This window comes from Zosterops lateralis (genome assembly GCF_965231275.1).
Source record: "Zosterops lateralis genome assembly, chromosome: 4".
Lineage (NCBI taxonomy): Eukaryota > Metazoa > Chordata > Aves > Passeriformes > Zosteropidae > Zosterops > Zosterops lateralis.
In genome coordinates, this window is record NC_139765.1 from 73,748,982 (window position 1) to 73,771,612 (window position 22,631).

Genomic DNA, 22,631 nt, shown 5'->3' on the forward strand with positions numbered 1-22,631 from the left:
TGGGCCATCAGCAGAGCCCCAGCTGGGGCAGGAAGGTGCAGCAGAGCTGAGGAGAAGCTGCTTTGCTGCACTTCCTGCAGCTCCCCGCAGAAACACCTCAGCTGCACACACACACAGACACACCACACTCGGCTCTTCCTCCCCAAAAAAAGCCCCTCTGCTGCCACATCTCCAAAAACAGCTCAGACACGAGAGAACGACGCGCTTTGAAAACGCAAAAATGTGATTTTAAACACAAAAAGGTGCTTTAAAAACACACAAAAAAATGTGCTTTAAAAAGGCAAACCAAACGTGCAGGACTGTGGATGGGGAGGTGGCAGACCAGCTGCTCCCTGTTCCCTGCCAGGGGACACGTGGCACCGGGAGCCACTCCACAAACAAAAACCTCTGGAATTGGTGCCGGAGGAAGGGAGAGGGAGGGCCCTGACTGCTGCTCTCCACTGCCCCGACCCCCAGCCCCTGCCTGACCCTAAACCCTCCCCAGCCCCGTACACGGGGGCCCAGCAGTCCCTAAATTCTTCCACAGGATCCCAACGATTCCCAAATCCCTTCTCAGGGTCCCACCACTCCTTAAATCCTTTCACAGGGTCCCACCGGTCCCTAAATCCTCCCACAGGGTCCCAACTGTCACCAGATCGCCCCAGAGGGTCCCACCAGTCCCCAAGGACCCTCTCAGAGTGTCCCACAAGTCACCAAACCCTCCAAGAGGGTCCCATCAGCCCCCAAATCCTTCCACAGGGTCCCAAGAGTCCCCAAACTCCCCTACAGGGTCCCAACTGTCACAAAATCACCCCAGAGGGTCCCACCAGCCCCTAAATCCTTCCACAGGGTCCCACTAGTCACCAAATCACTTCTCAGGATCCCACCAGCCACCAAGGACCCTCTCAGAGGGTCCCAAGGATCCCACCAGTCCCCAAGGACCCTCTCAGAGAATCCCACCAGCCCCCAAACTCCACCAGAGGATCCCACCAGCCCCTAAACCCTTCCACAGGGTCCCACTAGTTACCAAATCACTTCTCAGGATCCCACCATTCCCCAAACCCTCCTAAAGGGTCCCACCAGTCCCAAACTCCCCTCTCAGAGGGTCCCAGCTGCCCCCAAACGCTCCAGGCCTCCCCTGGCAGCAGCTGCCACCCCGGGAAGGATAAAAGGATAATTCCCAGGAGCAGGAATTCCCTGCCCCGAGGCCGCCAGGCTCTCCCTGGCCACAAGAGCAGCATTTAGTGGTCAGGAGCTGTGGAGCCGGGGAAGGAGCGGAGCAGCCCCGGAGGCGTCAGAGGAGGGAGAAAAGCTCCTGAGATCCCGCCCCATCCCACCGGCTCATCCCGCAGGAGCCAAACCAAAGGGATTTCCAGGGTTAACTCCTCCCCCCGAGCTCCAGGGCACGTTCCCACTGGGGTTTTGTTTGTGTTTTTAGCGCCCATAAAACCGCAGCTGCTGCTCCAGCCCAGGCTGGGAATGGGGAAAAGGGACTGGCTGCAAGGAAAGGCTTCGGATTTGGGGAAAAATACGAGCTGGGGTGAGAGAGACCAGAGAGAAAAGTGTTAGATCCTCGCTGGCAAAATATCTAATAATTAAATGTGGCCAAAAAACGGGGCAAGGATGTGAGTACAACAGCTGGGTTTGGGCTGTGTGCCCACCTCACCTTCAGCCTCCTCCCCAAACAGGGGCTGTGACACCCCAAGGAACACCAGCCACCCCTCCCTGGGCACAGCAGCAGGGAATTCGGGCAGGGAAACCCAGCTGGACACGGGAATGGGTCTGAAGGGAGAGAAATGACCAGCCCAGAGCTCAGGAGCTGCTCCAGGTCCTGCCTGAGCCATCCCACAGCGATAACAACAACGTCCATCCCCACATGGAAAAGGAGAGACAGCCAGGGGTGGCCAGGGATGGAGCTGGGGAAGGGTCTGGAGCCCCAGGAGGGGCTGAGGGAGCTGGGGAAGGGTCTGGAGCCCTGGAGGGGCTGAGGGAGCTGGGGAAGGGTCTGGAGCCCCAGGAGGGGCTGAGGGAGCTGGGGAAGGGTCTGGAGCCCCAGGAGGGGCTGAGGGAGCTGGGGAAGGGTCTGGAGCCCCAGGAGGGGCTGAGGGAGCTGGGGAAGGGTCTGGAGCCCTGGAGGGGCTGAGGGAGCTGGGGAAGGGTCTGGAGCCCCAGGAGGGGCTGAGGGAGCTGGGGAAGGGTCTGGAGCCCCAGGAGGGGCTGAGGGAGCTGGGAAGGGGCTGAGCCTGGAGAAAAGGAGGCTCAGGGGGGACCTTGTGGCTCTGCACAAGGAGGAAACAGTCGGGAGGGGGGATTTGGGATCTTATCCCAGGGAACAGGGACAGGAGGAGAGGGAACAGCCTTGGGGAGGCTCAGGGTGGATTTTGGGGAATTCTCTCCTGGAAAGGGCTGCCCAGCCCTGGCACAGAGCGGGGCTGGAGTCACCTGGGGACAGGGTCAGTGCTGGAGAATGGTCAGACCCGATGCTTTTCCAACCCAAACAATTCCCAGATTCCCAAAAAGCTGCTCTTTCCTGTGGGAAGAGCCCCTGGCCTGGTTTCAGGACCTTGCCCTGGTGTTTTTGGTGCTGTTGAGGTACCTGCAGTCCCAGCCCTGCAGCAGATTCCCATCAGGACACCCAGCCAGGCTTTGGGAAGTGCCAGCTGGGTGTTCATCTGCACCATCCCCTGCCAGCTTTTCTATCCCTCAGCGGGGAAAAAACTGCCGCTGAGCCCTCCCAGGGCAGGGGAGGAGCTGCAGGTAACGCTGCTGTCCCTCTGCAGGGCCCTGGGGACACAGGGTGGGGACACAGCTGTGGGGACACCGCCCTGCTGGCCCTCTAACACAGCAGCTCTGTCAGCCCCGGCCGAGGACAATGGGAGGCTTCAGCCTCGCCCAGCTCGGGCAGGGACGTGCCACGGGCTGGCTTTGGGGACCAGCAGAGCTGTGGCTTCCCTGGGGATGAGCCCAGGGGGTTGGAAAGGACAGGGATAAGCTCCTGGATGGGATCAAGGTGAGCTCAGGGAGCTGGATTTAATTAAAGGGACACTGACAGGCTGGGCCAGACCTTGTGCCTTTTGTCATCAGTAGCTGTTTTTCAGACCTTGAGTAAAGAAAGTATTCTTATATTTGTTTTATATTAAGAAACTCTGCCTAAATTCTTCTATAAAAACAATCTCTGGGCACTGAGAGCGCCAAACAGCGAAATTTGCTGGTGTGATTCCTCCCGGGAGCAGGAATTCCTGATTCCTGCAGGAATTGTGTGCAGGGGCAGGTTCTGAGCTCCCCCTGGGGCTGTGGCAGGTTTTCCTGGGGTGGGAATTCCTGCAGGAATTGTGTGCAGGAGCAGGTTCTGAGCTCCCCCTGGGGCTGTGGCAGGTTTTCCTGGGGTGGGAATTCGTGCAGGGATTTTTGGAATTCCCAAAATTCCTACAGCTGATTTCCTACAGCTCCCAGATCCTGGTGGGATCTGCTGTGCTCACAGGGACAGGAGGAGAGGGAACAGCCTCAGGATTGGACATCAGGAGGGATTTCCTCTTGGAAAAGGTGCTCCAGGCCTGGCACAGTGTGGCAGTGCCTCTGCACCCTCCCAGGCAGGAATTTCTCCCCGAAATCCCATTTATTTCCACCTGGCAGTGGAAGCCACTCCCCCTTGTCCCTGTCCCGGTGACGTGCCAGCAGAGCAGGGGGACAGTGACACTGCAGACAGCCCAGAGCCACTCCTGCCTCTCCTGGGGGATTTCTCTGTCTATTAAACCTCTCCTTCCTCCCTCCCCAAGTTCCTCTCAGCTCTCCTGACTCAGGGCTGTGTTTTCACTTCACGTTTTTTCCCCTCTCTGTTTGGATGGGCTTGGGCCACGTTCAGAGCTGCTTTGCTCCTGTCACACAGGACCTGCATCCACATTGCTCCCACTCTCTGTGCCATCCCTGATTTTTCCTTTTTCCTCCCAAAAATGGCAGTGGAGTCACCTCACCACCATTAACACAGGGGGAGGGAATGTGGATTTTCTTCTGGGTCCTCTGACCTGAGGTTTTCTTGGCAACTCTGGTTTTACACGAGGACCTTTCATGAGTGTTGGATCTCTTGGGAGCTCCATCGAGGGTGTTGGGATTTTTGGATTTTTGATTTATGCTGGTGCAGAACTCGAGGTTTGCCGTGTTTGAGATCCAGATCTGGTTTCAAGGAGCAGCTCCAAGAGCTGCTGGAGCTCCTTCCTTCATCCCCTGGATCCCTGGCAGTGCCCAAGGCCAGGCTGGACACTGAGGCTGGGCTGGGACAGTGGGAGGTGTCCCTGCCATGGCAGGGGTGGCCCTGAGCCTCCTTTTCTCCAGGCTGAGCCCCTTCCCAGCTCCCTCAGCCCCTCCTGGGGCTCCAGACCCTTCCCCAGCTCCCTCAGCCCCTCCTGGGGCTCCAGACCCTTCCCCAGCTCCCTCAGCCCCTCCTGGGGCTCCAGACCCTTCCCCAGCTCCCTCAGCCCCTCCTGGGGCTCCAGACCCTTCCCCAGCTCCCTCAGCCCCTCCTGGGGCTCCAGACCCTTCCCCAGCTCCCTCAGCCCCTCCTGGGGCTCCAGACCCTTCCCCAGCTCCATCCCTGGACACCCCTGGCTGTCTCTCCTTTTCCATGTGGGAATGGATGTTGTTATCGCTGTGGGATGGCTCAGGCAGGACCTGGAGCAGCTCCTGAGCTCTGGGCTGCTCATTTCTCCCCTTTCAGACCCATTCCCGTGTCCAGCTGGGTCTTCAAGGTCCCTTCCCACCCATCCCATCCCATCCCATCCCAGGACTCCCTGACTGCAATCTTGGCCTTTGCAGGGAAGTTTTTTCCCCAATAAAAAGCGTCTCCTGTTTCCCCCAGGCCCTCCCCGAGCATCCCCGAGCTGTGCAGGGTGTTCTCCCGGCCGGGAGGGGCTGCAGGTGGCCCTGGGCCAGGCAGGAGGAATGTGATCCGTCATCCCCGGCACGAGGGGATGAATCGGCAGCTCCCGAAATGCAGAAAGGCAGAAAGGCAGCCCGGAGCCTGGCGGGCTGGAGTCATGAGGCAGGCACAGCGCTGGGATCTCTGAGTCATGCCCGGAGAAATCTGTTCCCGGCTCCACAGCCCGTAGGAAGAGCAGCTGGGAGCCGTGGAACCCATCCCGGGCACGGTGGTGGGGCGTGGGGAGAGGAGCGGGGCTGGGGGCAGCTCCCCCAGATGGGATTTGCTGCCTTTTCTCCATAAAAGGGGAAATTCTCCCTCGCACCTCCTCGTGTGCTGTGTCTGTGAGTCCGCGGAGAGTGGGAGGGGAAAACATCCCAGCAGGGGGAGGATGGGGAGGGGAAGGGGCTGCAGAGGGGATGTGGGGCTGGAGAGGGGATGTGGGGCTGCAGGGATGATGGGATGTGGGGCTGGAGATGGGATGTGGGGCTGGAGGTGAAATGGGAGACAGGATGGGGGCTGCAGGGATGTGGGGCTGGAGATGGGATGGGGCTGGAGAGCAGATATGGGGCTGCAGGGATGATGGGATGTGGGGCTGGAGATGGGATGTGGGGCTGGAGGTGAAATGGGAGACAGGATGGGGCCTGCAGGGATGTGGGGCTGGAGATGATGTGGGACCTGCAGGGATGTGGGGCTGGAGATGAAATGGGAGATGGGATGGGGCTGTGGGGCTGGAGATGGTGTGGGGCTGCAGGGATATGGGGCTGGAGATGGGATGAGACCTGCAGGGATGTGGGGCTGGAGATGAAATAGGAGATGGGATGTGCCTGCAGGGATGTGGGGCTGAAGATGGGATGTGGGGCTGGAGACAGTGTGGGACCTGCAGGGATATGGGGCTGGAGATGATGTGGGGCTGCAGAGATGTGGGGCTGGAGGTGATAATGGGGGCTGCAAGGATGTGGGGCTGGAGGTGAAATGGGAGACAGGATGGGGGCTGCAGGGATGTGGGGCTGGAGATGGGATGTGGAGCTGGAGATGATGTGGGACCTGCAGTGATGTGGGGCTGGAGATGAGATGGGGCCTGCAGTGATGTGGGGCTGGAGATGGTGTGGGACCTGCAGGGATGTGGGGCTGGAGATGAAATGGGAGATGGGATAGGGCTGGAGATAATATGGGGCTGGAAATAATGTGGGGCTGCAGGGATGTGGGACTGGAGATGAAATGGGAGATGGGACAGGACCTGCAGGGATGTGGGGCTGCAGAGATGTGGGGCTGCAGAGATGTGGGGCTGATGTCCTGACCAAGGAGGCAGTCCCAGTGTGAGAGCTGGAATTCCAGCCTGTGTCCCAGTGGGAGCACTGGACACAGCTCCAGTAGGATCCATATCCTTGTGGGGTTACAAAAACCAACAAAACCCCCCAAACCAAACAGCCCCACCTGCCCCAAACCAGTCCCAGTCTCTCGTGGTGTTGTCAGCCCATGGAACTGGACACATCCTCGTGAAGGATTTGACCCCAAATTCTTGGGATTCCTGGGAATGCTGCAGGGCAGAGCGGCACAGCTGGCACAGGGGGAAGGATGGATGGGGACAGGACAGAATTCCAGGGGTGGGAAGGGAGGGAAGGGGATGTGTCCTGCCCCAGAGCTGGGGGGTGAGGAGGGACCCGAGGCAGCACCTGGGGACTTGCTGGGACATCCTGGGGGACCTGTGCCAGCCTGGGGGACCTGTGCCAGCCTGGGGGACCTGCCCCATCCCGGGCAAGGCTGCTGTGGGATTTGCAGCTCTTGTGCCAGATGGAGACTGCCAGGCTCCAAGTAAATCCCGGGATTTATCGGGGTTTCCTGCCTGAGACAGGGCTGGAGGTGGTGCTGGGATGGGGATGGGGACAGGGGGAGGGAGCCTGGGTGGGCTCAGCCCTGGGCAGGGACCCCCAGGAGGGGACAGGACCCTGCTGTGGTCACAGAGCAGTGACATGGATTCATGGAATGGTTTGGGTGAGAAGGGACCCCAAAGCTTCCCCAGGGCCACCCCTGCCATGGCAGGGACACCTCCCACTGTCCCCAGCCCAGCCCCAGTGTCCAGCCTGGCCTTGGCCACTGCCAGGGATCCAGGGGCAGCCACAGCTGCTCTGGGAACTCCAGCCCAGTGCTGAGGGCTGGGTGATGTTCGGGCACAGGAGGAGCTCACCTGGCTGTGTTTGTAGCTGTGGGGAGCTCACCTGGCTGTGTTTGTAGCTGTGGGGAGCTCACCTGGCCGTGTTTGTACCTGTGGGGAGCTCACCTGGCCGTGTTCGTACCTGTGGGGAGCTCACCTGGCCGTGTTTGTACCTGTGGGGAGCTCACCTGGCTGTGTTTGTACCTGTGGGGAGCTCACCTGGCTGTGTTTGTACCTGTGGGGAGCTCACCTGGCCGTGTTTGTACCTGTGGGGAGCTCACCTGGCTGTGTTTGTACCTGTGGGGAGCTCACCTGAGTGCAGCTGCTCCCCCTGCCCCCCACGTGCAGCCCTTGTGTGTTTTTATGCTCCGTTGGGTGTTTTTAGTTGAATCATGGAATTATTTGGGGTGGAATATCCCTCAGAGCTCATCGAGTCCAACCCCAGCAGTGCCAAAGCCACCACTGCCATGTCCCCAAGTGCCACAGACTCAGACTCAGGAGGGAGCCAGGCCCTTGAAAGTGCCAAATTCCTTTTAGGGAATATTCCTGCAGCACCAGGTGCCAGTGCTGGGAGCAGAGCCCAGGCTTTGGCACACAGGAATTCCAGGATAACCTGGGATAAATCCTCCTGAGCCACTCAAAGCTTGTCTGAGGGACAGTGACAGTGTCGCCAGCCAGGCTGGGAGAGCTGGGAATGTTCACCTGGAGAGAAGAAGCTCCAGGGAGAGCTCAGAGCCCCTTCCAGGGCCTAAAGGGGCTCCAGGAGAGCTGCAGAGGGACTGGGGACAAGGGATGGAGGGACAGGACACAGGGAATGGCTTCCCTCTTGCAGCCATAATAATCCCTGAAATCATTTCAGTGGGATTATTGCACATTATTTTCCTTGGCTCTGCTGCCTCATCCCAGCCCATGGGGTTTGTGGGGTTTTCTGGGGTGGCTGGGAGTGGCAGAAAAAGGGGGACAAGGTGGGAATGTCACCGTGCAGCACCCCAAAGGCAAAATCCCGTCTCCTGGCCCTGGTTTGGGCAAAAGGAGGATGAGGAAGCAGCTCTGGAGGAGTGAGGAGAGTCAGGAGCTGCTCACAGCTCTTGGAGCTTTTCCCAGAAATGTGTGATGGAAAGTGTGGACTCTTCTCCTCGGGCCTGGAGTGAGGGGCAGGGACGTGGGGGGCTCATCCCAGCCCCTGCTGCAGTTTGGGATGGAGGGAATGGGGATGTGGGGGGCTCATCCCAGCCCCTGCTGCAGTTTGGGATGGAGGGAATGGGGATGTGGGGGGCTCATCCCAGCCCCTGCTGCAGTTTGGGATGGAGGGAATGGGGATGTGGGGGGCTCATCCCAGCCCCTGCTGCAGTTTGGGATGGAGGGAATGGGATGTGGGGGGCTCATCCCCCCCTGCTGCAGTTTGGGATGGAGGGAATGGGGATGTGGGGGGCTCATCCCAGCCCCTGCTGCAGTTTGGGATGGAGGGAAGGAGGTGCTGGGTTCATCCAGTACAGTCTCAGTGCTCCTTGTCTCATTCTGGACAGATTGGAGTCCGATTTGGGGCATTTTTCCCACTTTGCAGCTGAAGCAGGTATTCCTGTCAGGAACCTCCATGTCCTCCCTCCCTCTGGTGTCCACCCGGAGCTCCTGGACATGGGGCCAGAGCCACATCCCCCCAGATTCCTCCTGGCACTGCTGTGTTTGCCCAGATCAGTTTTTGGGATCAGTGCAGTGTTCCCATTCCCTGTGCACTCACACCAGGATGGCTCCGTGTTTCCAGCAGCCCCAGGCAGGCCTGGGATGTGTCTGTGGGATTTATCCTGCCCTGGATTTATCCCAGGCCTGGATTTCTCCCAGCCCCGTGTGCCCACGCAGGGATTATCCCCAGGGCTCTGGGAATGTCGCTCCTGCTCCGGGATGGGCTCCTGTCCTTCCTCCCCCGAGCTCTGTGCATCCAAAACAGCCTTAATCCTTAATCCATGTCCAAGTTTGGAATGTTTACGGTGTGTTTGCTCGATTTTCTGGCCATTAGCTGGTGGTTTGGGGGGTTTTGGTGTGTCTGGAAGCAGCTGTGCTGCTGAAATCCCCCGGGGGACGGGCTCAGCACGGACACCACACAATATTCCTGAAAATCCAAGTGGGACAGGAAGCTGATGTTGGAGAACACGTTTGAATTTTCCGTGTTTCTGTTGAATTTATCGTTAATTCTGGGGGTTTTTTTGTATTTTTCAATAGTTTGTTGCTCGTTTTTCCCTGACCTTTACCCCATGTCTGACTTGCTGTGTCGTCTCGGTGGTTTGGGCTTGTTTATTTTATTGTTGAACTCTTGGAGGGTTTTATTTTTCTGTCCAGCTTGGTAAATCAATCCCAAGATGTTTTTCCTGCCTTTGGCTGAACGGGGGGTCAGTCACTTGTTGAAGGTCTGGAAAAACCTAAACCCACGGCAGAGATGGGATTTATTTGGGTCAAATTCCAAGTGTTTTTTTTTTTTTTCTCTTTGCTGGGAAATCAGGGTTTTGCTGTGGGGGAAGTGAAGCTGTTGGGGGCCTTGGAGGAACACCTGGGACAGTGGAAGGTGTTTGGGATCCAGGAAGGTGTTTGGGATCTTGGTTTCCAAGAGAAGCTCCAAGAGCTGCTGGAGCTCCTTCCTTCATCCCCTGGATCCCTGGAATGGCCAAGGCCAGGCTGGACACTGGGGCTGGGCTGGGGACAGTGGGAGGTGTCCCTGCCATGGCAGGGGTGGCCCTGGGGGGGCTTTGAGGTCTCTTCCCACCCAAACCACTCCAGGATTCCCTGATTGTCAGTTTTCCTGGCAGAGCAGCAGCAGCAGAGATGAATGTTTGCTCTCTCAGGTCTGAGCTGTCTCATTCCAAGGCTAGAAGCTCCACGAGTGGAATGTGCCAGGAGGAGCACCATTCCTGCTCCAGCTGGGTTCTCCTCCACAGAGTGGGGGATTCATCCTCCTGACTGCAGTGAGCCTTCCCTGTCTTCCTCAGAGTCAAAGATCCAAGGATTTCAGTGGAGTTATTTTGGGAAATGGGGGATTTGAGGCTGGTGGGGATGAGGAGCTCCTCAGGGTTCACATGGAACCCCTTCCAACCTTGTCCTGTGCTCCCCAGGATCCTTCCAGGGCGGCTCCCAGGGGTGAGGGCCCAGCCCCTGCCAGCTCTGTTGGCTTTGGGTGGAGGAGCAGAGCTGTGTTTCCTTCTGGGAAGGAGCCCATGGGGCTGTTTCCCAGCCCTTCCCATCAAACAGAGCCTCTGCCCCAGGCCCAGCTGTGGATGTGCCTTGGGGTCATGGATTCATGGAATGGTTTGGGTGAGAAGGGACCCCAGAGCCCCCCCAGGGCCACCCCTGCCATGGCAGGGACACCTCCCACTGTCCCCAGCCCAGCCCCAGTGTCCAGCCTGGCCTTGGACATTCCAGGGATCCAGGGGCAGCCACAGCTGCTCTGCCAATTCCAGCCCAGACAGGAATTCCCAATTCCCAAGATCCCACCCAAATCTCCTCTTTCCCAGTGGGAAGCCATTCCCTGTGTCCTGTCCCTGCAGGCCTTGTCCCCAGTCCCTCTCCACTTGCCAAACTCTATTCTCCAGGAACTTCTACTAAAAGGGGGAATTCCAACTCATGTTTTCTATTGATTTCTTCCCCATATCCCACCTAAATGTCCCCTGTCCAGCTCAGACCCCTGGGACAGGCTGGGAGGGGCCTTGTGTCCTGCTGATCTCCAGGAGCCGGCCCGGAGCCGCTGGTCCTGGTTCTGACCCGAGCAGTGTCAGCAGCAGCTCCAGGGACAGGTCTGCACCTGGAATCCTGGGACATCCTGAGCTGTGGGGCCCCACGGGGATCATGGATCTGGGAACACCTCACTCCTGTTCACAGAACCAGGGAATCTCCTGAGCTGTGGGGCCCCACAGGGATCCACAGGGATGATGGATCCATCCACAGACCCCCCAACAGTCCCAGCCTGTCCATCCCTGGCAGTGCTGTCCAAACACTCCTGGAGCTCTGGGGCTGTGCCCATTCCCTGAGAGCCTGGGCAGTGCCAGCACCCTCTGGGGGAGAACCTTTCCCTTAAATCCGTCCTGTCCCTCCCCTGGCACAGCTCTGGCCATTCCCTGTGCCCTGTCCCTGCACAGACACCCCAACAATCCCATCCTGGCACCCCTGGGAGCAGAGCTCTGGCAGCCTCAGAGTGCCCATTCCCTGAGAGCCTGGGCAGTGCCAGCACCCTCTGGGGAAGAACATTTGACTCCATGAGCTTGGGACTCACCCCAGCCTGTCCCAGCCTTCCCAGATCATCCATCCTGGGGATGAGGTGGGTTTGGGGGCCTGGGTGTTGGTGGGGTGCACTGGGAGCAGCAGCAGGAGCTGTTGGGAATGTGCTAATCCTGGTAATCCCCCGGGCAGGCTCGGAGCTGGCAGCACTCCCTGCTGCTCCCATTCCCATCTCCCTGCTCATTCCCAAGGATTAGAGGTGAGGAGCTGCCCAGGTCACTGGGGCAGGGCTGGGGCCATGGCTGGACCCTGTGCCAGGGGTTTGGGGGAGCAGGGATTGGCATTCCCGGGGCTGGGCAGGGCAGGGCTCCCCTCCAGGCTGTGGGGCCAGGCTGAGGGACAGCTCCAGGCTCCAGGTGCTCCATGGGGGCTGTACCTGCTTCAGAGAAATCCCTGCTGCTTTGGGAAATGCCGATGAGGAAGCTGAGGGCTCCAGGGCAGGCTCATTTCCCCATCCCAGAGCAGTCTGTGGTCGGTGGGGTTTCAGTTCCCCTTGGCTTCAGCCTCTTCCTCCTCCTGCACCCTCTGCTGTTCCTGCTGCCCCAGCAGAGTCAGATCCCTGCTGAGGGCCCTTCCTCATGGAGGGGATTCGCTTCTGCAGCCCAGGGAGCTGGGAAGGGGCTCAGCCTGGAGAAAAGGGGGATCAGGGGGGGCCTTGTGGCTCTGCACAAGTCCCTGCCAGGAGGGGACAGCCAGGGGGGATTTGGGATCTGCTCCCAGGGAACAGGGACAGGAGGAGAGGGAACGGCCCCAGGCTGGGCCAGGGGAGGTTTTGATGGGATTTTAGGGAAAATTCCTCCATGGAAAAGGTGGTCAGGCATTGGAATGAGCTGCTCAGGGCAGTGGTGGGATCTCCATCCCTGCCGGGATTTACAATCCGTGTGGATGTGGCACTTGGGGACAGAGTCAGTGCTGTTCTCATGGAATTCTCAAACTTCCCATATTGATGGACACCTCCTCCCATTTCAGTCCTGGGCACTGCTGAGGCCCCTGTGGAACCTGACCCCATTCCCACTCCTCCAATCCTGCCCTGTCATTGCTGTCACTGTCCCTCCCTGCAGAGCTGTCCCCTGCATGTGCCACCCTCTGTGACAGCTCTGTCCCCGCAGCCTGTGTGGGACACAGGGAACAAAAGCTCCTTCTGCCCTCCTGGGAGATGTTGATGCTGGCAGAGGCTGGGTGGAAATGATCCCTGCAGGGTCGAGACAAACTGAGGCAGGGCGTGGATGGCTCCCTGTGTCCTGGCAGGACGGAGCAGGGAGGGATGTGAGCACCCACGTGTGAGGAGCAGCCCTGGCTGGGATTGGGGCTTGGGGTTTCCCTCTGTCCTTGGCTGCCCTGCAGGGATTGCCTGGGACAGGAGCAGGGCTGGCACTGAGGCCTTTTGTCCTGGGGCTTGGAGCTGCTCTGTGCCTGTGCCTGGATCCTGTCCCACTGTCCCTCTGTGTCCCTTTAGGGAACAGCTCTGCCCTGGAGCCAGGCTGGGAGAGCTGGGAGTGCCCAGGCTGGAGAGGAGAAGGTTCAGGGAAACTTCAGAGCCCCTGGCAGGGCCCAAAGGGGCTCCAGGAGAGCTGCAGAGGGACTGGGGACAAGGGATGGAGAGACAGGACACAGGGAATGGCTTCCCACTGCCACAGGGCAGGGCTGGGTGGGAGATTGGGAATTCCTGGAATTGGCAGAGCAGCTGTGGCTGCCCCTGGATCCCTGGCAGTGGCCAAGGCCAGGCTGGACACTGGGGCTGGGCTGGGGACAGTGGGAGGTGTCCCTGCCATGGCCCTGGAGGGGCTCTGGGGTCCCTTCCATCCCAAACCATTTCATAATTCCCACGTGTTTTTCCCACAGAGCAGGAGGGGCCTCGGGAGCAGCCAGGGCTGTTTTTAGGCCGTGGGTAAACATTGGCAGCCCCATAATTATCACCCGGGGTGCCAGTGGAGCTGGGAATGGCTCCCCAGGGAAGCAGCTGGAATTTGGCATCAGGTAAAAATAGCGGAGGTTCATCCCCAAAACACTTTTTTAGCAACTCTGGCCACAGGACCACAGCTCTCCTGATGGACAGTGGGATCCTCCTGCCCAGGGGACTGAGCCACAGAGCCCACCCAGCTCCAGGTTATGGGATCAGGGAGTCCTGGAAAGATCTGGGTGGGAAGTGAGTGACCCCAGAGCCCCCCAGGGCCACCCCTGCCATGGCAGGGACACCTCCCACTGTCCCCAGCCCAGCCCCACTGCCAGGGATCCAGGGGCAGCCACAGCTGCTCAGACAGGAATTCCTTCCCAAAATCCCACCCAAATCTCCCCTTTCCCAGTGGGAAGCCATTCCCTGTGTCCTGTCCCTTCATCCCTTGTCCCCAGTCCCTCTGCAGCCCCTCTGGACATTCTCCCCCCAGCTGGATGTCACTGTCACCTGGCAGAATCCCAGAGGATCTGAGATCCAAAGGGACCTTCAGGAGGACCTTTAAGGGATCCTTTAAAGCAGTTCCTGGTCCCTCACAAGCTTCCACTTTTCCTGGGGGGCTCCTCCAGAGGGACCCCCAGCTCCTGCCCTGTGTGGGTGATGGTTTGAGAGGATTTGAGGAGGTTTGAGGAGGTTTGGGGGGGTTTGAGAAGGTTTGGGGGGGTTTGAGGGGGTTTGAGGAGATTTGGGGTGGTTTGAGGGGTTTGAGGAGGTTTGTGGAGGTTTGGGGGGGGTTTGAGGGGGTTTGAGGAGGTTTGAGGAGGTTTGGGGGGGTTTGGGGGGGTTTGAGGAGGTTTGAGGTGGTTTGGGGGGGTTTGGGGGAGGTTTGAGGAGGTTTGAGGGGGTTTGGGGGGGTTTGAGGAGGTTTGAGGGGGTTTGAGGGGGTTTGGGGGGGTTTGAGGAGGTTTGGGGGGTTTGAGGGGGTTTGGGGGGGTTTGAGGAGGTTTGGGGGGTTTGAGGCAGTCTGAGGGGGTGTGAGGCAGTCTGAGGGGGTTTGAGGCAGTCTGAGGGGGTTTGGGGGGTTTGAGGCAGTCTGAGGGGGTTTGAGGCAGTCTGAGGGGGTTTGAGGCAGTCTGAGGGGGTTTGAGGGGCCGTGGGGCCGTGTGCCCAGGGATTTATGGAAAGGTTTCCTGCAGCAGCCCCGGGTGAGCCGTGTCCCGCTGCCAGGAGCTCTCGGGGCCGGCAGCTCTTTCCTGAGCTCTCGGAAGCGGGCGGGGTTTTTTAATTTAATTACTTCCTCTTCTGCTTTAATGTTTCCAAAGATAAACACAGCTCTCCCTTGGAACGGGGTCAGGGAACAGCCGGGCTGCTCTAGCCAGGCTGTGCCGAGCCTGCTCCCAGCCCCAGCTCCGTGTGGGAATCTCCCAGGATCTGCCCCCCATTCCAGGCTGGCAGCTCCCTCTTCTCCGAGCATTCCCGGGTCTCTGGATCTTCCCTGAGCCCTGTGGCTTGTGCTGTGTGTGGGCAGGACCCCAGTGCACCCTCCTGCAGGATTTTGAGGTGGTGGGAGAGGAGAGAACCCCACATTCCACAGGCTCCTGGAATTTGCCAGCATTCCTCATTCCTGGCAGTCTGCACCCCCAGGTCCTGGCAGGGCCCAGGGGGAGATGCTGCTTTCTGCAGCGTTTCTCCCGAGCTGAGGGGGATTAGGGAGAGGTCGAGAGGGATTGAGGAATAATGACATCCCGGGACAGGAGTGGTGTGAGGCAGGGCCAGGGGGATCAGCGCTGACCCCTCCTCACCCACCTCACTTCACCCTCCTACCAACAGCCCTTGGCAGTGGGGCCCTTCCAGAGCCTCCCAAAGGCATTGCCCCCTGAATTCCATAGGGAATGAGAGCTGTGCTCCATGGCAGTGCCATGCTGGGAGTGCCCCAGGCACTGACACCCCCAGCGCTGCTCCAGGATGTTGTAACTGGGAGTGAGTGACCCCAGCCTGGAGGGGTTTGCCTCCCGTGGGAAACGTGCCATGGCTGGATGGAGTTTTTCCAGCCTGGAATTGCATGCAGACAGTTTGCTTCCTCACCCAGCTCCGTGTCCCAGGCTCTGGCTGATCCTTATCTTCCCTGGGTGATCCTTATCTTCCCTGTGTCCAGCAGGTCAGGCACATCCTCAGACATCACCCAGCTGACCATTAAACACAGAATGATGTGCTTATTTCTAAGTTTTTCCCTTTTTTTTTTTTTTTTTAGCTGCACTCAGGACAGGAATTGCTGTTCCACGTGTGACTTTTGCCCTAATTCCCTTGCCCTGAGGTGTCCCTGTCCCCCTGCTCCTGCAGGGGTTCCTGCTGTCTGGGAAGGGCTTTGTCATTCCTCCTCGTCCCCTGGAATTGCACTAAAGCACGGAGAGCACCACGAGTGGGAGATTATTCCTTGGGATGTTGCATTTGCTTGGCCCATTCTGGGGGGGCACAACATGCCACAAGTGGGGAGGGGACAATGGGGGTCCAGGAAGTGACACTTGGAGAAGAATTTCTCCATGGGACAGGGAGGTTTGGAGTGCTCATCCCTGGGGGATTCCTGGAGGTGGCACTGAGTGCTCTGGGCTGGGGACAGGGTGGGGATGGGCTGGGAGGGTTTTCCAGCCTCAGGGACTTTGGGATTGGCACAGGGAGCTGCCAGCACCTGCCCTTGGTGCTGGTGGGGACAGGACTGGTGGCCAGCAGTGGGGCCAGGGTTGCCCTGGGCAGGGTGGGCTCTCCTGGCCACCCCCAGCCCCACAAACGGCCCCTTTGTTCCCGCCATAGAAAGGCCATTCTCGGTGCCCCCGGCACAGGGAACAGAGGCCCCTTTGTCCCCCAGCAGACACTCGGGTGTTGTTCTGGGTGGGCTTGGGGGGTGGGGGCTGCAGGGCTGGGGTGGGATGGCTCATCCCTGTCTGTGCCTCATTCCCGCTCTTTGGGAGGGAGGAGATGAGGACCAGGGCTGGAATATCCCAGCTCCCCACTCAGGTGGTGATTCCTGGTGGGCAGAGGGGTGAAGGATGGGCTGGTTGTCCTCAGGTTGGTTTGTCACATCTGAGAATGATGGAATGGTTTGGCAGGAAGGGACCTTAAAGGCCGTCCAGTGTCACAATTAGGGACACGAAAAGAACCACACTCACCCGTCAGGTAGAAGCAGGGAAAGAAGACAGTTTGTTATGATTTAGGGTTTATACAGTATTTGGGATTTGGTCAAGGATTGGTCAATGAGAGGAACAAACACCTCTCTGACCCCAGTGGTCAATTCAGAAGTCCATCACCGAGAGGAATGAAAACAATATACGTTGTTTTCAGAGACTCCAGAGGAAAAATATGTAAATAATCTTCAGAAGGCTGATGATTAGGGTGACAGTCTAGTGCCACCCCTGCCATGGCAGGGACACCTCCCACTGTCCCAGAGTGCCCAGTGCCCCTAAAGGGGCTCCAGGAGAGCTGCAGAGGGACTGGGGACAGGGACAGGACACAGGGAATGGATCCCACTGCCCCAGGGCAGGGCTGGATGGGAGATTGGGAACTGGGAATTCCTGTCTGGGCTGGAATTGGCAGAGCAGCTGTGGCTGCCCCTGGATCCCTGGAGTGGCCAAGGCCAGGCTGGACACTGGGGCTGGGCTGGGGACAGTGGGAGGTGTCCCTGCCATGGCAGGGGTGGCCCTGGGGGGGCTCTGGGCTCCCTTCCCACCCAAACCAATCTGGGATTTCAGTGCAGGTGTGGGAAATGAGATGCAGCTCCTGGATGTCACAGGAGGGATGACAGGAGGTGGTCACAGGCCTTGGGGATGGGATGGGATGGGTGTCCCCTGGTGTGACACACAGCCTGGGCTGGGAGCTGGGGGTGCCCTGGGGGCTCCCTGGCAGCCTCCCCCTCGGGCTATGCTCCCACAGGCTTTTCCTGTCCCGTGCTGGTGCCGTGTGGGGCAGGTGCTGCAGCCTGGCCTGGAACCAGCTCCTCATCCTGGGGAATTGCAGGGGGAGCTGCTGGAGCCCCAGTGCCAGCCTTTGATCCCCCTGGTTTGTCCCAGCAGCTGCAGGTGGCAGGTTTGGTCCTTGTTCCCTGGTTCCGGCCCACCTGGGCTGGCAGCTGGTGCCAAATCCTGCTGCTCCACTGGCATGGGAACGTCCTGCCTGGGCTCCCCTGGGGACAGGGCTCTTTTCTTCTGGCACCGTGGAGTCAGTCAGGTTGGAAAAGTCCTCCCAGACCATTGAATCCAACCGTTCCCAGCACTGCCAGGGCCAGCACTGACCCTGTCCCCAAGTGCCACCTCCACACGGTTTGAAATCCCTGCAGGGATGGGGATTGCACCCCTGTGCCAGGGCTGGGCAGCCCTTTCCAGGAGAGAATTCCCCAAAATCCACCCTGAGCCTCCCCAAGGCCATTCCCTCTCCTCCTGTCCCTGTTCCCTGGGAGCAGATCCCAAATCCCCCCCAGTTGTTTCCTCCTTGTGCAGAGCCACAAGGTCCCCCCTGAGCCTCCTTTTCTCCAGGCTCAGCCCCTTCCCAGCTCCCTCAGCCCCTCCTGGGGCTCCAGACCCTTCCCCAGCTCCCTCAGCCCCTCCTGGGGCTCCAGACCCTTCCCCAGCTCCCTCAGCTCCTCCTGGGGCTCCAGACCCTTCCCCAGCTCCCTCAGCCCCTCCTGGGGCTCCAGACCCTTCCCCAGCTCCATTCCCAGCCCCTCCTGGGGCTCCAGACCCTTCCCCAGCTCCATTCCCAGCCCCTCCAGGGCTCTCCAGAGCTGCCCCCAGGATTCCAGGGGCTCCCTCAGCACAGGGGACAGTCCCTGCACAGGTAGGACAGAGCAGGACTGGAGGATCAGCGAATCCCAGAGTTGTTTGGGTGGGAAGGGACCTCAAAGCCCCTCCAGGGCCACCCCTGCCATGGCAGGGACACCTCCCACTGTCCCAGGCTGCTCCCAGCCCTGTCCAGCCTGGCCTGGGATGTTTCCAGGGGCAGGGCAGGGGTTGCTGACACTGCTCCCCCCTGCGTTGGTTGCCCTTGGTTGATGCAATCTCTCCCAGGGCTTGCAGGGCATTTCCCAATCCCCGTTTGACGCTGCAGCAGGGATTCATTCAGAGGTTCCTGCCTCCTTCCACGAGCCCCATCAGCCTCCTGCTCCGTGCTGGGCTGGGCCTCCTTTGCCTGTGCTTCAGCAGCTCTGGGTGTGAATCAGAGCCCTTGGCAGCAGCTCCAGGTCCTGGCAGGTTGTGTGGCCTTGTCCCTGCTCTGTCCCTGCTCTGTCCCTGCCTTTGCAGGAGCCACCCCTGTCCTGTCCCTGTCTTTTTCAGGGCTTTGGAGCACCAAGGGTTTTCTAGTGCTGTAAAGCTGCTGAATTCATAAATAATTCCTGCAGAGAGAAGCTCTCAGAAGCCTCAGCTGATGTTTTCAGGCAGGGATGAGGTTGCTCCCAAACCTGGGGGGAGCTGGGGATTTGTTAATGGTGTGAAATGGATGTTTCTGGAATAATTTAGGGTGTCTGAATTCACTGGATGTTTTTAAAGGGATCCCACACTCTCTCCTGGCTGGACATCACCTCCAGGTTGGAGCCTGGGGGGAAGAGGACTGGAACAGCTCTGGCTCCTGTGGGGAGGACTTGGAATTGTGGAATGGTTTGGGTGGGAAAGACCTTAAACCTCATCCAGTTCCATGTGCAGGGACAGCTCCCGCTGCCCCAGGCTGCTCCCAGCCCAATGTGCAGCCTGGCCAGGGATCCAGGGGCAGCCACAGCTGCTCTGGGTGACCTCAGTTCCCTCCCTGAGCTGTGTTGTCCGAGCTTTGTGTTCCCCTGGATGATTTCATCCCGAATTTCTGAGGGTCAGGGCTGTGGGAGTCGTGTCCCAGCCTGCAGAGGAGCCGGGACTGGCCAGGCCAGTGGTGAAACACCTTCAGCCACCTGGGAGTGCAGGGTGTTGGGTGTGAGGGGTGGGACAGGGCTTCTTCCAAACGAGCTCCTTTGCCTCAAACCCCCGTGAAAATCCCTTTCTCCTCTCTCTGTCACATCCAGCTCCTGGAGGAGCTGCTGCAGGGCTGGTTCCCTGCCCAGACCCCATGGCTGCCCCAGAGCAGGGCCTGGTTGTGGGGCTGGGACAGGCTGGGGCTGCCCTGCTCCACCTCTGAACCCCCCGGGGCTTTTCCAGGGAAAGTGGGCACATCCTGCAGGGTCTGGGGACCCTCCAGGCCCGGGAGATGAGGCCTGGCTGCTCTGTGTGCAGGGCTGAGGCCCGTGTCCTGTTGTCCCAGCCCTTAGGGGACAGTGGCAGTGAGGGGACAGCGTGTCCATGACCCCTGTCCTGGCTGTTCCCAGCGCTCCCGCCCGGGGTCATCCTGTGCCGTGCCTCGGGCCCGTGTTTAACTCCCAGCTTATTTAGGATTTCCTGGATCACAACAACATCCCGTGTCCTTCCCAGCCCAGCCGGGCAGGGGCTGGGCTCCCCCAGGTGTCCCCGGCCCTGCAGGAAGGACACGGGGCAGCAGCTGCTGCCTGGAGGCCGAGGGTCAGGGGCACACCTGTGTTCCCAGGGAATCTCCAGCGTTCCCAGGGAATCTCCAGCGTTCCCAGGGATCTCCAGCTTTCCCAGGGATCTCCAGCTTTCCCAGGGAATCTCCAGCTTTCCCAGGGAATCTCCAGCGTTCCCAGGGATCTCCAGCTTTCCCAGGGATCTCCAGCCTTCCCAGGGAGCTCCAGCTTTCCCAGGAAGCTCCAGCCTTCCCAGGGAATATCCAGCTTTCTCAGGGATCTCCAGCTTTCCCAGGGAGCTCCAGCCTTCCCAGAGAGTTCCACTTTTCCCAGGGATCTCCAGCTTTCCCCGGGAATCTCCAGCATTCCCAGGGAGCTCCAGCATTCCCAGGGATCTCCAGCTTTCCCAGGGAATCCCAGCTGGGGTGGCAGGAGGATGGACAGGGCAGGTCCAGCTCTCTCAAGCAGGAAGGGACGCGCCAATGCCGCAGTCTGATACGGAGCAAACGGTGGGAAGGGGGAAAGCTGGGATCAGGCTGCCCCAGGAGCAGCTGGGGGTGTCCAGGGGTCCTGAGTCAGGCTGTTGGTGACAGTCCCTAAAATCAGGAGGTTCCTGCAGAAGGGTGGCAGCTCCTGGCTCTGGGAAAACCCTGGGAGTGGAGGTTCCCATTGGTCTCAGCAGCCCTTGGAATGATTTTTTGTTTGTGTTGACAATGATGAGCCTGAGACCCTCCCAGTGAGGGACTGAGCCCCCAGGGGGACCCTGTCCCTGTGCCCAGGTGAGGCCCCACCTGCAGAGCTGCCCCAGCCCTGGGGACGCAGCAGCAGCACCTGGAGCTGCTGGAGAGTCCAGAGGAGGCCCCGGAGCTGCTCCAGGGCTGGAGCCCCTCAGCCCCCAGGGATCCAGGCTGGGAGAGCTGGGAATGCTCCCCTGGAGAGGAGAAGGGTCCAGGGAGAGCTTCCAGCACATTCCAGGGCCCAAAGGGGCTCCAGGAGAGCTGCAGAGGGACTGGGGACAGGGACAGGACACAGGGAATGGCTCCCACTGCCACAGGGCAGGGCTGGGTGGGAGATTGGGAACTGGGAATTCCTGCCTGGGCTGGAATTGGCAGAGCAGCTGTGGCTGCCCCTGGATCCCTGGCAGTGGCCAAGGCCAGGCTGGACACTGGGGCTGGGCTGGGGACAGTGGGAGGTGTCCCTGCCATGGCAGGGGTGGCCCTGGGGGGGCTCTGGGCTCCCTTCCCACCCAAACCATTCCAGAATTTTGTGCTCTTGTATCCAGTTCCCTTTAACTGAGCATATTCCAGCAAAGCCGTGGCAGGGCTGGATGTGGAAGGCACAGCTTGGAGCTGTCAGAGCTGTAATCCTGACATGGGGATCTCAAGGGATTTTCCTGTCTGGAGCTTGAGCCGAGCCCTTGGCACGGGGAGGGAGCAGCCTTTGCCCAGGACTGGGGGCCAGGGCTGGCTCCAGAGGGACGTGGTGACAGAGCAGGGACGTGATGACAAAGCACAGGATTGGTGACAGAGCAGGGCTGTGGTGTCAGAGCAGGGATGTGGTGTCAGAGCAGGGATGTGGTGTCAGAGCAGGGATGTGGTGACAGAGCACGCAGCCAGGCAGGATCTGGTTGACCAATCCCCGTTATCCCAATCCCTGTGGATGTTTGGTGCCCAGTTTGGCTCCAGCCTTTCCATTTTGGGCTCGGGGCTATAAATGGCCACTTTCCCTCTCCTGGTCCTGCTAAATCCAGCTGTAGCTGGTGAGTGGGACCCTGGGGACACGTCTGGGCTCCCGAAATAGCCCTTCCCTGGTGCTCCTCCTGCTTTCCCAGCCCCATTCCGTGGCCAGGACCCGGCTCCTGGGATGGGACAGGCCTTGGGTGGTCCCTGGAAATGTGACAATCCCTCAGCAGCTCTGGAAGGGGCTGGAACATGCCCCCTGTCCCAATCACAGGGCTGCCTGCCTTTGTGGCTGGGCCAAAATCCTCAGGATTTGTGTTTCCCAGCTGGATCCAGGAGCAGCTCTGTCTCTGCAGGGACAGGGGAGCCCTTCCCAGGCTGGCAGGGGCTGTGACAGGAGCAGTTGGTGGCACTGTCACCGCGGGCTGTCCCAGAGCCAGCTGCTCCTGCAGTGCCCCTGTGCCCTGCTGAGCCTTGTCCAGGCTGTCTGTTGGGAAACAGCAGGATTTGGGGTCGGGAATGGTGTGGGCTGTGGGGCAGGGGAGGGCTTGGAGTGCTCCCAGTGGTCCATAAAGCCCTGGGGAAGGAGGAGCTGTCAGGAAGCCAAAAACAAATGGGAAAAGGCCAGTGGGGAGATGAGGAGCAGGAAATGCAGCTCAGATGGGGAGTGCTGTCTGTGTTGGGATCTCAGGGAATGCAGCTCAGAGTGGGGAATGATGTCTCCATTGGGATCTCAGGAAATGCAGCTCAGATGGGGAGTGCTGTCTGTGTTGGGATCTCAGGGAATGCAGCTGAGAGTGGGGAGTGCTGTCTGTGCTGGGATCTCAGGGAATGCACATCAGAGTGGGCAGTGCTGTCTGTGTTGGGATCTCAGGGAATGCAGCTGAGAGTGGGGAGAGCTGTCTGTGCTGGGATCTCAGGGAATGCACATCAGAGTGGGCAGTGCTGTCTGTGTTGAGATCTCAGGGAATGCAGCTCAGATGGGGAGTGCTGTCTCCGTTGGGATCTCAGGGAAGGAAGTTCCGCCTGGAGAGAAACCAGAGCTGCTGCTCCAGCCGTTCCCACCTCCAGAGAAGTCTCTGGGATCTGTTTGCTGTGGGATTCCGTGGGATGTGCTGGCTGGGCAGTGCTGTGGGGCTGTGGGGCTGTGGGGCTGTGGGAGGGGCCGGGGTCTCCCCTGTGCTGCCCCATCCATGCAGAGCTGCAGCATCCCGGCATTCCAGCCTGGCATTCCCGGGGGGTGGGGGAACCTGCTGCCCTCTAAC

At 59.7% G+C, this 22,631-nt stretch overlaps 1 protein-coding gene across 1 annotated transcript in view; it reads left to right on the forward strand.

Annotated features, from left to right (window-relative positions):
* Nucleotides 1–22,631, forward strand: part of SBF1 (SET binding factor 1) — a gene marked incomplete at its 5' end in the record, with an annotated part of 64,280 nt that overhangs the window by 5,971 nt on the left and 35,678 nt on the right.